This window comes from Lithobates pipiens, unplaced genomic scaffold, assembly GCF_037356315.1.
Source record: "Lithobates pipiens isolate NorthernLeopardFrog02 unplaced genomic scaffold, aLitPip1_a1.2 Scaffold_28, whole genome shotgun sequence".
Lineage (NCBI taxonomy): Eukaryota > Metazoa > Chordata > Amphibia > Anura > Ranidae > Lithobates > Lithobates pipiens.
Window position 1 is genome coordinate 82,958,063 of NW_027507789.1, and position 13,579 is coordinate 82,971,641.

The 13,579-nt window shown below is 46.5% G+C and overlaps 5 pseudogenes; all 5 read right to left on the reverse strand.

Annotated features, from left to right (window-relative positions):
• Positions 1 to 2,601: 2,601 nt before the first annotated feature.
• On the reverse strand, positions 2,602 to 2,721 carry LOC143936633 (5S ribosomal RNA; annotated as a pseudogene).
• A 305-nt stretch (positions 2,722 to 3,026) lies between these two features.
• On the reverse strand, positions 3,027 to 3,145 carry LOC143937196 (5S ribosomal RNA; annotated as a pseudogene).
• Positions 3,146 to 3,465: 320 nt separating this feature from the next.
• LOC143937163 (5S ribosomal RNA) lies at positions 3,466 to 3,584 on the reverse strand (annotated as a pseudogene).
• Positions 3,585 to 12,488: 8,904 nt separating this feature from the next.
• Positions 12,489 to 12,608, reverse strand: LOC143937127 (5S ribosomal RNA; annotated as a pseudogene).
• A 98-nt stretch (positions 12,609 to 12,706) lies between these two features.
• LOC143937157 (5S ribosomal RNA) lies at positions 12,707 to 12,825 on the reverse strand (annotated as a pseudogene).
• Between the last annotated feature and the right edge of the window lie 754 nt (positions 12,826 to 13,579).

Sequence of the window (13,579 nt, forward strand, 5' to 3'; positions counted from 1 at the left end):
CAGGGAAGATAGGGACAACACTGCTTACCCTGGTCCATAAAACAAAGTCACCTGGGACCCCTTGTCTTTTCGTGAGCACTGATGCAAAGAAGGCCTTTGATCGGGTCAAATGGACATTCATGTTCTCGGTCCTTCGCCATATAGGTCTGAGTGAACGGATGCTGGCATGGATAAGTAAGATATACTCACGCTCCCTTCAGCTCAAGTCAAAGCGAATGGGGTGCTCTCATCTCCCCTTGACATCGGGAATGGGACTAGACAGTGTTGTCCCCTGACACCCCTATTATTCGCACTGTCATTGGAACCCTTTCTCTCCACAATTCGACAAAACTCAGACATAACGGGACTCCAAATGGGTACTATTGAGAGCAAGATATCTGCCTACGTGGATGACATGCTGTTCTCGCTGACGAATCCCAGAGTTTCCTTGCCAAATCTCCTTCGGGAATTCCAGATATACGGGATACTTCTTGAAATCAGAGGCCATGGGGGTTGCAGTCCCCCCGCAAACGTTACTAGACGTGCAGTCCAATTTTCGATTTAAATGTACCCATACAGCCCTTAAGAACTTAGGTACTTACATTCCACCGGACATCGCGCGTACGTTCACGTTGAACTTCCCCTCACCCCTTGTCACTAAGATCCGCAGTTTGCTTCACGGGTGGCTTTCTGGCCTCCATTCCTGGTTCAGGAGATGCAATCTCATGAAAATGAACATACTCCCTAAATGTACCTATCTCTTCCAAGCTCTCCTGATCCAGATTCCAGTCCCGTTTTTTAAGCAAGCTCAATCCCTGCTCACTCAATTTAACTGGGCCCACAAAAATCCCAGACTTAAGCGGTCACAGCTGACATTGTCTAAACAACAGGGAGGGTTGGTTCTCCCTGACTTGCGACGCTACTACCTGGCCTCCCATCTGGGGCGTGTATGGGACTGGAATCAAAACAAACTTTCTAAGCTCTGGGTGCAACTAGAACAATCTCACTCCCGAATTCAGCTAAGAAGCGCCATGTGGTGCTATAAGGATTTACCCACAGAATTGACGTCACATCCCACTATAGGGGCTTAGTTGAAAGTCAGTCACCTGATCGCTACCCAAAACACACTCACGTCTTTGACTTCCCCCCTATTCCCTATACGTGGCCATCCAAACTTTGAACCGGGGACCCACTTAGAAATTCCAACCTAGAAGATGCATCTAAATTCGTCATTGACGGAAAATGGCCTTCTTTCTCAACCCTAACAGATCCGACAGGGCTTTTCCAACTGCCTTTTTGGAGAGCGGCGCAATTACATAATTTTCTCCATTCCATTCCCAATCCTCAAACTTTCACCGGACCTCAGACGGAGTTTGAGACTCTATGCAGGAGCGAAGGCCCTTTGGCCCACATTCTCTCTCAAGCAGATCACCCACACTTAACCTGTCTGTCCAACTGGGAAAAAGACCTTATTTGCTCGTTTTCCCCAGCACAGAGACAACGCATTATCACTTTGGCTCTTAAAACCTCACTGTGCACGAAGATACAGGAGACAAATTTTAAACTTCTCACCAGGTGGTATTTGACACCATCAAAGCTGCATAAATGTTTCCCCTCTTCCTCGAACATATGCTGGAGGTGGACTTCTGGACAGAGATCCGATGCATAACACAAAAATTCACAGACTTCTCCATCCCGGAAAAGGCTGCATTCTTTCTCTTGCACCATTCACAGATTCCCATTAAGAAGTACAAAATATCAATTTTACGGCATGTGATAAATGCGGCGAAATCCTGCATCCCTCTCTATTGGAAAAAATGTTTCCCCCCTTTCATTACTCACTGGCTTAGCAAAATAGAGGACATTAAAAAAATGGAGGACTTGATCCTCACATCACAAGGTAAACAATAATTTTTTAAACAAACCTGGGACATCTGGAATACCTTTATATTCTCGCTGGAAGGATGTCGCCTGCTATCGCCTTAGTGCTCTGAGCTTTCCTTGAATGGCCCCTTGGGCAGTGGCTGCCCTCGTGTCTCATCCCCTCTTCTCCTTTCCTGATCTTTCACACCTTCTCTTTTCTGCCTTCTTCCCCTATCTCTCACCCCCTTCACCCCCTCTCTCTTTTGAAAAAAGTGGAAAATTGGGAATGACGGCCCCACACCCCCCTCTGGATGGATTATGCCGGAGGGACCTGGGGTTTGTGTGACCCTGGATCTTGGTACAGTACTTTATCCGTGCCTCGAATCATTATGATTGATGGAATGCAGATTCACAGTTGTGAATATACCTGTATCAAGTATTGTTCAGCTGCTTTTTGCTCTGTATTTCTCTGTTGCATTATGTACTCGGGGGACCGCCTTCCCCTGTTTGGAGAAAAAATTACATTTGAAAAAAAAAAAAGAAGCCTATGACACCTGGTATTCCCAGGCGGTCTCCCATCCAGGCATTAACCAGTCCCGACCCTGCTTAGCCTCCAAGATCAGACGAGATGGAACAGATTCAGGGTGATGTGGCCGTAGCCAATATCTTCAGGCACTCTCAACTCTCTTGACAAACGCCAAGATGGTCACCTTGGGAACAAACGGAAAAAAATAGGTCAACGCCAACAACATAAAAAGAAGCCTACGGCACCTGGAAATCCCAGGCGGTCTCCCATCCAGGTACTAAACTTGTCCCAACCCTGCTTAGCTTCTGAGATCAGATGAGATTGGGCTCTTTCAGGGTGATGTGGCCGTAGGGGATTTCTTCAGGCACTCTCAACCCTCTTGACTAACGCCAAGATGGTCACCTTGGGAAACAAACAAAAAAAACAAGTCAACGCCAACAACATAAGAAAAAGTCTACAGCACCTAGTATTCCCCCATCCAGGTATTAACAAGGCCCGACCCTATTTAGTCTCTGAGATCAGACGAGATCTGGTGGTTTCAGGGTGATGTGGCCGTGGTAGATTTCTGCAGGCACTCTCAACCCTCTTGACTAACGCCAAGATGGTCACCTTGGGAAACAAACAAAAAAAATATGTCAACACCAACAACATAAAAAGAAGCCTACAGCACCTAGTATTCCCAGGTGGTCTCCAGTCCAGGTACTAGCAAGGCCCGACCCTGTTTAGCATCTGAGATCAGAGGAGATCGGGCGCTTTCAGGGTTATGTGCCCATAGGCAATCTCTTTGGGCACTCTCAACCCTCGTGACAAGTGCCAAGATAGTCACCTTGAGATACAAGCGAAAAAAAACAGGTCAATGTCAACAACATAAAAAGAAGAATACGGCACCTGGTATTTCAACGCCATCTCCCATCCAGGTACTAACTAGGCCCAACCCTTCTTAGCCTCCGAGATGAGAAGAGATAGGGCTCTTTCAGGGTGAAGCTGCTGTAAGCGATCTCTTTGGGCACTCTAAACCCTCTTGACAAATGCCAAGATGGTCACCTTGGGAAACAAGCGAAGAAAAAAAAAGAATCAACGCCAACAACATGAAAAGAAGCCTACAATAACTGGTATTCCCAGGTGGTCTCCCATCCAGGTACTAACCAGGCCTGACTCTTCTTAGCCTTTAAGATAAGACGAGATTGGGTGCTTTCAGAGTGATATGGCCATAGGCAATCTCTTCAGGCACTCTCAACCCTCTTGACAAACACCAAGATGGTCACCTTGGGAAACAAGCGAAAAAAAAACAGGTCAATGCCAAAAGCATAAAAAGAAGCCTATGACAGCTGGTATTCCCAGGGGGTCTCCCATCCATGGCCCGACTCTTCTAAGCCTCCAACATCAAACGAGATCGGGTGCTTTCGGGGTGATGTGCCCATAGGCAATCTCTTCAGGCACTTTCAACCCTCTTAACAAGTGCAAAGATGGTCCCCTTGGGAAACAAGGAAAAAAAAAAAGTCAATGCCAACAAACTAGCCGGTCTTCTGCATACACGAGCCTCTCTGTATACCCTTGGTTGTCTTTTGTATACACTAGCTTCTCTTTATACATTAGCTCTCTGTATACCCAAGCCTCTCTTTATACACTAGTCCGTCTGTATACACTAGCAAGTCTGCATACACTAGCCTCTCTGTGTAACCCAGCCTCTCTCTCTGTATACCCTAGCCTCCATCTCTGCATACCCAGGACGTTCTTCTGTATAATCTAGCCTATTTGTATACACTAGCCTGTCCTTTGTAAACATTAGCCTCTCTGTATAAACTAGCCAGTCCTCTGTATACACTAGTCCATCTGTATACACTAGCAAGTATGCATACTCTAGCCTCTCTCTCTGTATACTCTAGCCTCCATCTCTGCATACCCAGGACGTTCTTCTGTATAATCTAGCCTATCTGTATACAATAGCCTGTCTTTTTTACACGTTAGCCTCTCTGTATAAACTAGCGGGTCTTCTGTATACACTAGTCCTTCTGTATACATTAGCAAGTCTGTGTAACCCAGTCTCTCTCTCTGTATACCCTAGCCTCCATCTCTGCATACCCAGGACGTTTTTCTGTATAATCTAGCCTATCTGTATACACTAGCCTGTCTTTTGTACACATTAACCTCTCTGTATAAACTAGCCGGTCTTCTGTATACAAGAGCCTCTCTGTATACCCTTGGTTGCCTTTTGTATACACTAGCTTCTCTTTATACATTAGCTCTCCGTATACCAAGCCTCTCTGTATACACTAGTCCATCTGTATACACTAGGAAGTCTGCATACACTAGCCTCTCTGTGTATCCCAGCCTCTCTCTTTGTATACTCTAGCCTCCATCTCTGCATACCCAGGATGTTCTTCTGTATAATCTAGCATATCTGTATACACTAGCCTGTCTTTTGTACACATTAGCCTCTCTGTATAAACTAGCCGGTCCTCTGTATACACAAGTCCATCTGTATACACTAGCAAGTCTGTGTAACCAAGCCTCTCTCTCTGTATACAGTAGCCTCCATCTCTGCATAACCCGGACGTTATTCTGTATAATCTAGCCTATCTGTATACACTAGACTGTCTTTTGTACACATTAGCCTTACTGTATAAACTAGCCGGTCTACTGTATACACTAGTCCATCTGTATACACTAGCAAGTCTGCATACTCCTGCCTCTCTGTGTAACCCAGCCTCTCTCTCTGTATACCCTAGCCTCCATCTATGCATACCCAGGACGTTCTTCTGTATAATCTAGCCTATCTGTATACACTAGCCTGTCTTTTGTACACATTAGCCTATATGTATGAACTAGCCGGTCTTCTGTATACACTAGTCCGTCTGTATACACTAGCAAGTATGCATACTCTAGCCTCTCTCTCTGAATACCCTACCTCCATCTCTGCATACCCAGGACGTTCTTCTGTATTATCTAGCCTATCTGTATACACTAGCCTGTCTTTTGTAAACATTAGCCTCTCTGTATAAACTAGCCGGTCCTCTGTATACACTTGTCCGTCTGTATAAACTAGCAAGTCTGCATACTCCTGCCTCTCTGTGTAACCCAGCCTCTCTCTCTGTATACCCTAGCCTCCATCTGTGCATACCCAGGACGTTCTTCTGTATAATCTAGCCTATCTGTATACACTAGCCTGTCTTTTGTACACATTAGCCTCTCTGCATAAACTAGCCGGTCTTCTGTATACACTAGTTCGTCTGTATACACTAGCAAGTATGCATACTCTAGCCTCTCTCTCTGTATACCCTTGCCTCCATCTCTGCATACCCAGGACGTTCTTCTGTATAATCTAGCCTATCTGTATACACTAGCCTGTCTATTGTACACATTAGCCTCTCTGTATAAACTAGCCGGTCTTCTGTATACACTAGTTCGTCTGTATACACTAGCAAGTATGCATACTCTAGCCTCTCTCTCTGTATACCCTTGCCTCCATCTCTGCATACCCAGGACGTTCTTCTGTATAATCTAGCCTATCTGTATACACTAGCCTGTCTTTTGTACACATTAGCCTCTCTGTATAAACTAGCCGGTCTTCTGTATACACTAGTTCGTCTGTATACTCTAGCAAGTATGCATACTCTAGCCTCTCTCTCTGTATACCCTTGCCTCCATCTCTGCATACCCAGGACGTTCTTCTGTATAATCTCGTCATCTGTATACACTAGCCTGTCTTTTGTACACATTAGACTCTCTGTATAAACTAGCCGGTCTTCTGTATACACGAGCCTCTCTGTATTTCCTTGGTTGTCTTTTGTATACACTAGCTTCTCTTTATACATTAGCTCTCTGTATACCCAAGCCTCTCTGTATACACTAATCCGTCTGTATACACTAGCAAGTCTGCATACACTAGCCTTTCTGTGTAACCCAGTCTCTCTCTCTTTATACCCTAGCCTCCATCTCTGCATACCCAGGACATTCTTCTGTATAATCTAGCCTATCTGTATAAACTAGCTTGTCTTTTGTACACAACCTCTCTGTATGAACTAGCCGGTCTTCTGTATACACGAGCCTCTCTGTATACCCTTGGATGTCTTTTGTATACACTAGCTTCTCTTTATACATTAGCTCTCTGTATACCCAAGCCTCTCTGTATACACTAGTCCGTCTGTATACACTAGCAAGTCTGCATACACCAGCCTCTCTGTGTAACCCAGCCTCTCTCTCTGTATACCCTAGCCTCCATCTCTGCATACCCAAGATGTTCTTCTCTATAATCTAGCCTATTTGTATACACTAGCCTGTCTTTTGCACACATTAGCATCTCTATATAAAATAGCCGGTCTTCTGTATACACTAGTCCGTCTGTATACACTAGCAGGTATGCATACTCTAGCCTCTTTCTCTGTATACCCTAGCCTCCATCTCTGCATACCCAGGACATTCTTCTGTATAATCTAGCCTATCTGTATACACTAGTGTATACAGACGGACTAGTATACACAGAGGACCGGCTAGTTTATACAGAGAGGCTAATGTGCACAAAAGACAGGCTAATGATTACAGATAGGCTAGATTATACAGAAGAACGTCCTGGGTATGCAGAGCGCTCAGTTTCAAGGGATGGCCAACATGAGTAATATGAGGGACACTCCTCACCCCCCCCCCCCACCTACCAGATCTGACTTTCATCCCCTTGCCCTCTCGGCCTCGGTCATCTGGTGGCAGTTTTATTAACTCCCGTGACCCCACCCATTCATAATCCTTACCGACCTTTCCTTCCGCTGCTCACAGGAACACACTGGATGACTTGTCTAATTAACCAACTTGTACAAGACACTGCTATCCTCCTGTCTGACACCGGTCCCCCTTGGAGGCTTTATCCCTCACTGTTTGGGTGGTCCCTGCCTCCCCCTGGATGCTCCACATATACCCCGACGACATTGTAGGAGGGGCACCACTTGACAGGACACGGGGCTTTCATGCCGGTGGCATCTCCCATTGGAGGAAGGGATGATGGCCCCAACCCCTTGGCAGCAGGTTCTTTCATGTACAGACCAGGGCGGCTCATCTTCCCTTCTGGAGTCTTGACCTTAGAGGGGGGAGTTGCACTTTTGGGTGTCTGAGTGATACCTAGTGCACTGTATTGGAAGGGCTTGACATTCCCGCACATGTGTCCCCTCCCCCTGGTTGCACCCCTCGTCCGTGGACAGGGGAGAGGGGGTAAGGAGAGGACAATCTGCCAAAGGGAGAAATGCATTTGTTCGGGGACTGCATGTACGTTTGGGGTATGGGACGGGGGGTGGTGGATCCCATTCTGTGATTCCTTTTCTGTTGTGACGGGCTCCCTCATGCATGCCTACGTTTAGGGCGAGCCGAGGAGACCCCTCGGTGCTGACAGATATATGCTCTACCACTGTTTTGATTACACTATTGTTTTTTGGTTCTATGATGTTACTGATTGTCTTTTATTTTCATACCGGTATCAGACGTGACATTTACCACTGCCGGGAGTGGGAGGACTAGGATCCGGGGGCTCCCTCTCTGACCTGTCTACCCACCAACCCAAGTAGGACGGCGCTTTAAACCCAGTGTACAACTGGTAAGCGCTATAGCATAATTGTTTTAATATACCCTTCCTGTACTGTTGAGTGTGGACAACCCTTAATTTGCCTCTCCCCCTGGGGTTGAGGTGCCCGGCCTCTTTTTCCCCTTACCTTTCCTTCCATTTGCCCTTCCTTTCCACCGCTTTGTTCCTGCCATCCATTACCTACCCAATAACTACCTTGGTTCAACTTTCTTTGCTTATCTCTGTCGTCCCCCTCCCCGAGGAGCTAAGGCTGACTCAGTCAAGGTCACCTCTCTAAACGTTAAGGGACTGAACTCCCCTGAAAAACGGTGGATCCTCCTATGAGAACTGAAGACTTCCTGTACTGATGTGGCCTTTATACAAGAAACACATTTTAAAAATACTAGCCTCCCCTTTCTATGGTCGAGATCCTTCCCTAAGGTCTACCACTCTACTAACCCCTCCTCTAAGACCAAGGGAGTCTCCATTCTGATCTCTAGCAGGCTCCCCTGGGTTCCCCAGGATTCTCTGGTGGACCCTGGGGGCAGATATCTTTTTCTTAGGGGCCACATTGGAGAGCTCCCTTTTACATTTGCCACTGTGTATGCTCCCAATGATCACCAGGACACGTTCCTCAGAACTACCCTGCACAGATTATGTGACTTTCGGGAGGGCCAGTTGATATTAGGTGGGGACTTTAATGTCCCATGTCGCCATCGATTGACACTTCTGCCTCTTGCTCCTCGCTCCTCATTTCCTCTAGAAAGCAGATTACTAAGTGTTTACTGAATGACCAATTAGTTGATGTCTGGCGTCTGCAACACTCCTGGTAAAGGGACTACTCTTTTTGCTCTTCTCCTCACAAATCATACTTGAGGATAGACTTCTTCTTGGTTCCACGTGACCAACTGCACTTGGTGAGCTCTTCCTTCATCGGCCATATTACTTGGTCTGACCACGCTCCTGTAGCCCTTACCTTCACCCTCTCTAGGAACCCCTCACCTAGGTCTCTATTCTGGCACCTTAATGAGAGCCTCCTCCAGATACCGGAAGTTTTAGCAGATGTGACCAGGGAATTGGCCCTTTATTTTCAAGAAAACTAAACACAGGACTGCGACCCGGGGATAATTTGGGAGGCTCACAAGTCAGTACTCCGCAGGGTACTTATCAGGCACAGGGCGCGCATCAAACGAACACGGAAGGAACAGCTTGCTAATCTGTTTCGTGAACTTGCCTCTGTGGAAGCGAAACATAAACATGCCCCCTCACGGACCTTAGAGATTGAATTGGGGACACTCTGTACCCAGATTACTGACCTACTCCATTATAAAGCGAAAGCGGCACTCCAGTTTTGTCGTAAACTGACGTAGGAGTCAGGGGACAAATGCGGAAAAATCTTAGCCAGGTCAGTAAAGGAGTTGAAATCTGCCTCTTACATACCACAGTTGATAGATGAGAATGGCCAGAGGGCCTCTACCCCAACCCAAATAGCCAAAGTCTTTGAAAAATTTTACTCTGATCTCTACAACCTGCCCGATTCAGGGTCCGGACAGGACAATAAAGACAGATATGTAACCGGTTCTGGTCTACCAACCCTCTTATCGGAATCACGGGAGTACTTGGAGGACCCGATCACACTGGAAGAAGTCCAGACGGCCGCGGGACCTCCGAAGGTGGGTAAGGCTCCTGGCCCTGACGGATATACCGCACAATACTATAAGACCTTCCTCCCTATTCTCGGCCCGCACTTGGTGAATTTATTTAATACTCTGAGCTCGAATGGGGATTTTCCTGAGGATACCCTTAGAGCCCACATCTCGTTGATACCAAAGGAGGGCAAAGACACGGGCCTATGTGGGAGCTACAGACCCATTTCCCTCCTAAATTCGGTCCTAAAACTATTCTCTAATATCCTCGCCACGCAATTGGCACAGCACTTGCAGTCCCTTATACACATTGACCAGTTAGGTTTTATTCCCACCAGGGAAGATAGGGACAACACCATTAAGGTGCTTACCCTGGTCCATAACGCAAAGTCATCTGGGACCCTTTGTCTTTTCGTGAGTACTGATGCCGAGAAGGCTTTTGATCGGGTCAAATGGACATTCATCTTCTCGGTCCTTCGCCATATAGGTCTGAGTGAACGGATGCTGGCATGGATAAGTAAGATATACTCACGCTCTCTTCAGCTCAAGTCAAAGCGAATGGGGTGCTCTCATCTCCCCTTAACATCGGGAATGGGACCAGACAGGGTTGCCCCCTGTCGCCCCTATTATTCGCACTGTCATTGGAACCCTTTCTCTCCACAATTCGACAAAACTCAGACATAACGGGACTCCAAATGGGTACTATTGAGTGCAAGATATCTGCCTACGCGGATGACATGCTGTTCTTGCTGACGAATCCCAGAGTTTCCTTGCCAAATCTCCTTCGGGAATTCCAGATATATGGGATACTTCTTGAAATCAGAGGCTATGGGGGTTGCAGTCCCCCCACAAACGTTACTAGACTTGCAGTCCAATTTTCGATTTAAATGGACCCATACAGCCCTTAAGAACTTAGGTACTTACATTCCACCGGACATCGCGCGTACGTTTATGTTGAACTTCCCCCCACCCCTTGTCACAAAGAACCGCAGTTTGCTTCAAGGGGGGCTTTCTGGCCTCCATTCCTGGTTCAGGAGATGCAATCTCATTAAAATGAACATACTCCCTAAATTTACCTATCTTTTCCAAGCTCTCCCAATCCAGATTCCAGTCCCGTTTTATAAGCAAGCTCAATCCCTGCTCACTCAATTTAACTGGGCCCACAAAAATCCCCCGACTTAAGCGGTCACAGTTGACATTGTCTAAACAACAGGGAGGGTTGGTTCTCCCTGACTTGCGACGCTACTACCTGGTCTCCCATCTGGGGCGTGTATTGGACTGGAATCAAAACAAACTTTCTAAGCTCTGGGTGCAACTAGAACAATCTGACTCCCGAATTCAGCTAAGAAGCGCCATGTGGTGCTATAAGGATTTACCCACAGAATTGATGTCACATCCCACCATAGGGGCTTCGTTGAAAATCAGTCACCTGATCGCTACCCAAAACACACTCACGTCTTTGACTTCCCCCCTATTCCCTATACGTGGCCATCCAAACTTTGAACCGGGGACCCACTTAGAAATTCCAACCTAGACCATGCGTCTAAATTCGTCATTGATGGAAAATGGCCTTCTTTCTCAACCCTAACAGATCCGACAGGGCTTTTCCAACTGCCTTTTTGGAGAGTGGCGCAATGACATAATTTTCTCCATTCCATTCCCAGTCCTCAAACTTTCGCCCGCCCTCAGACGGAGTTCGAAACTCTATGTAGGAGCGAAGGCCCTTTGGCCCACATTCTCTCTCAAACAGATCACCCACACTTAGACCTTAATTGCTCGCTTTCCCCAGCACAGAGACAACGCATTATCACTTTGGCTCTGAAAACCTCACTGTGCACGAAGATACAGGAGACAAATTTTAAACTTCTCACCAGGTGGTATTTGACACCATCAAAGCTGCATAAATGTTTCCCCTCTTCCTCGAACATATGCATTTTTTGGTCCTGCCCCAGCTTGGTGGACTTCTGGACAGAGATCCGATGCATAACACAAAATTTCACAGACTTCTCCATCCCGGAAGAGGCTGCATTCTTTCTCTTGCACCATTCACAGATTCCTATTAAGAAGTACACAAAATCTACTTTACGGCTTGTGATAAATGCGGCGAAATCCTGCATCCCTCTCTATTGGAAAAAATGTTCCCCCCTTTTCATTACTCACTGGCTTAGGAAAATATAGGACATTAAAAAAATGGAGGACTTGATCCTCACATCACAAGGTAAACAAGAATTTTTTAAACAAACCTGGGTCATCTTTATATTCTCGCTGAAAGGATGTCGCCTGCTATCGCCTTAGTGCTCTGAGCTTTCCTTGACTGGCCCCTTGGGCAGTGGTTGCCCTCGTGTCTCGTCCCCTCTTCTCCTTTCCTGATCTTTCACCCCTTCTCTTTTCTGCCTTCTTCCCCTATCTCTCACCCCCTCCACCCCCTCTCTCTTTTGAAAAAAGTGGAAAATTGGGAATGACGACCCCACACCCCCCTCTGGATGGATTATGCGGAGGGACCTGGGGTTTGTGTGACCCTGGATCTTGGAACAGTACTTTATCCGTGCCTCGAATCATTATGATTGATGGAAGGCAGACTGACAGTTGTGAATATACCTGTATTAAGTATTGTTCAGCTGCTCTTTGCTCTGTATTTCTCTGTTGCATTATGTACTCGGGGGACCGCCTTCCCCTGTTTGGAGAAAAAATTATATTTGAAAAAAAAAAAGAAGGCTACGACGCCTGGTATTCCCAGGCGGTCTCCCATCCCGGCATTATCCAGGCCCGACCCTGCTTAGCCTCCAAGATTAGACGAGATGGAACAGATTCAGGGTGATGTGGCTGTAGCCAATATCTTCAGGCACTCTCAACTCTCTTGACAAACGCCAAGATAGTCACCTTGGGAACAAGCGGTAAAAAATAGGTCAACGCCAACAACATAAAAAGAAGCCTACGGCATCTTGAAATCCCAGGCGGTCTCCCATCCAGGTACTAAACTGGTCCCAACCCTGCTTAGCCTCTGAGATCAGATGAGATTGGGCTCTTTCAGGGTGATGTGGCCGTAGGAGATTTCTTCAGGCACTCTCAACCCTCTTGACTAACGCCAAGATGGTCACCTTGGGAAACAAACAAAAAAAACAAGTCAACGCCAACAACATAAGAAGAAGTCTACAGCACCTAGTATTCCTAGGTGGTCTCCCATCCAGGTATTAACAAGGCCCGACCCTATTTAGTCTCTGAGATCAGACGAGATCTGGTGCTTTAAGGGTTATGTGGCCATAGGCGAGCTCTTCAGGCACTCTCAACCCTCTTGACAAACACCAAGATGGTCACCTTGGTAAACAAACAAAAAAAAAACAAGTCAACGCCAACAACATAAAAAGAAGCCTACAGCACCTAGTATTCCCATACTCTAGCCTCTCTGTGTAACACAGTCTCTCTCTCTGTATACCCTAGCCTCCATCTCTGCATACCCAGGACCTTCCTCTGTATAATCAAGCCTATCTGTATACACTAGCCTGTCTTTTGTACAAATTAGCCTCTCATTATAAACTAGCCGGTCTACTGTATACAAGAGCCTCTCTGTATACCCTTGGTTGTCTTTTGTATACACTAGCTTCTCTTTATACATTAGCTCTCTGTATACCAAGCCTCTCTGTATACACAAGTCCGTCTGTATTCACTAGCAACTCTGCATACACTAGCCTCTCTGTGTATCCCAGCCTCTCTCTTTGTATACTCTAGCCTCCATCTCTGCATACCCAGGACGTCCGTCTGTATAATCTAGCCTATCTATATACACTAGCCTGTCTTTTGTACACATTAGCCTCTCTGTATAAACTAGCCGTTCTTCTGTATACAAGAGCCTCTCTGTATACCCTTGGTTGTCTTTTGTATACAATAGCTGCTCTTTATACATTAGCTCTCTGTATACCCAAGCCTCTCCGTATACACTAGTCCATCTGTATACACTAGCAAGTCTGTGTAACCCAGCCTCTCTCTCTGTATACCCTAGCCTCCATCTCTGCATACTCAGGA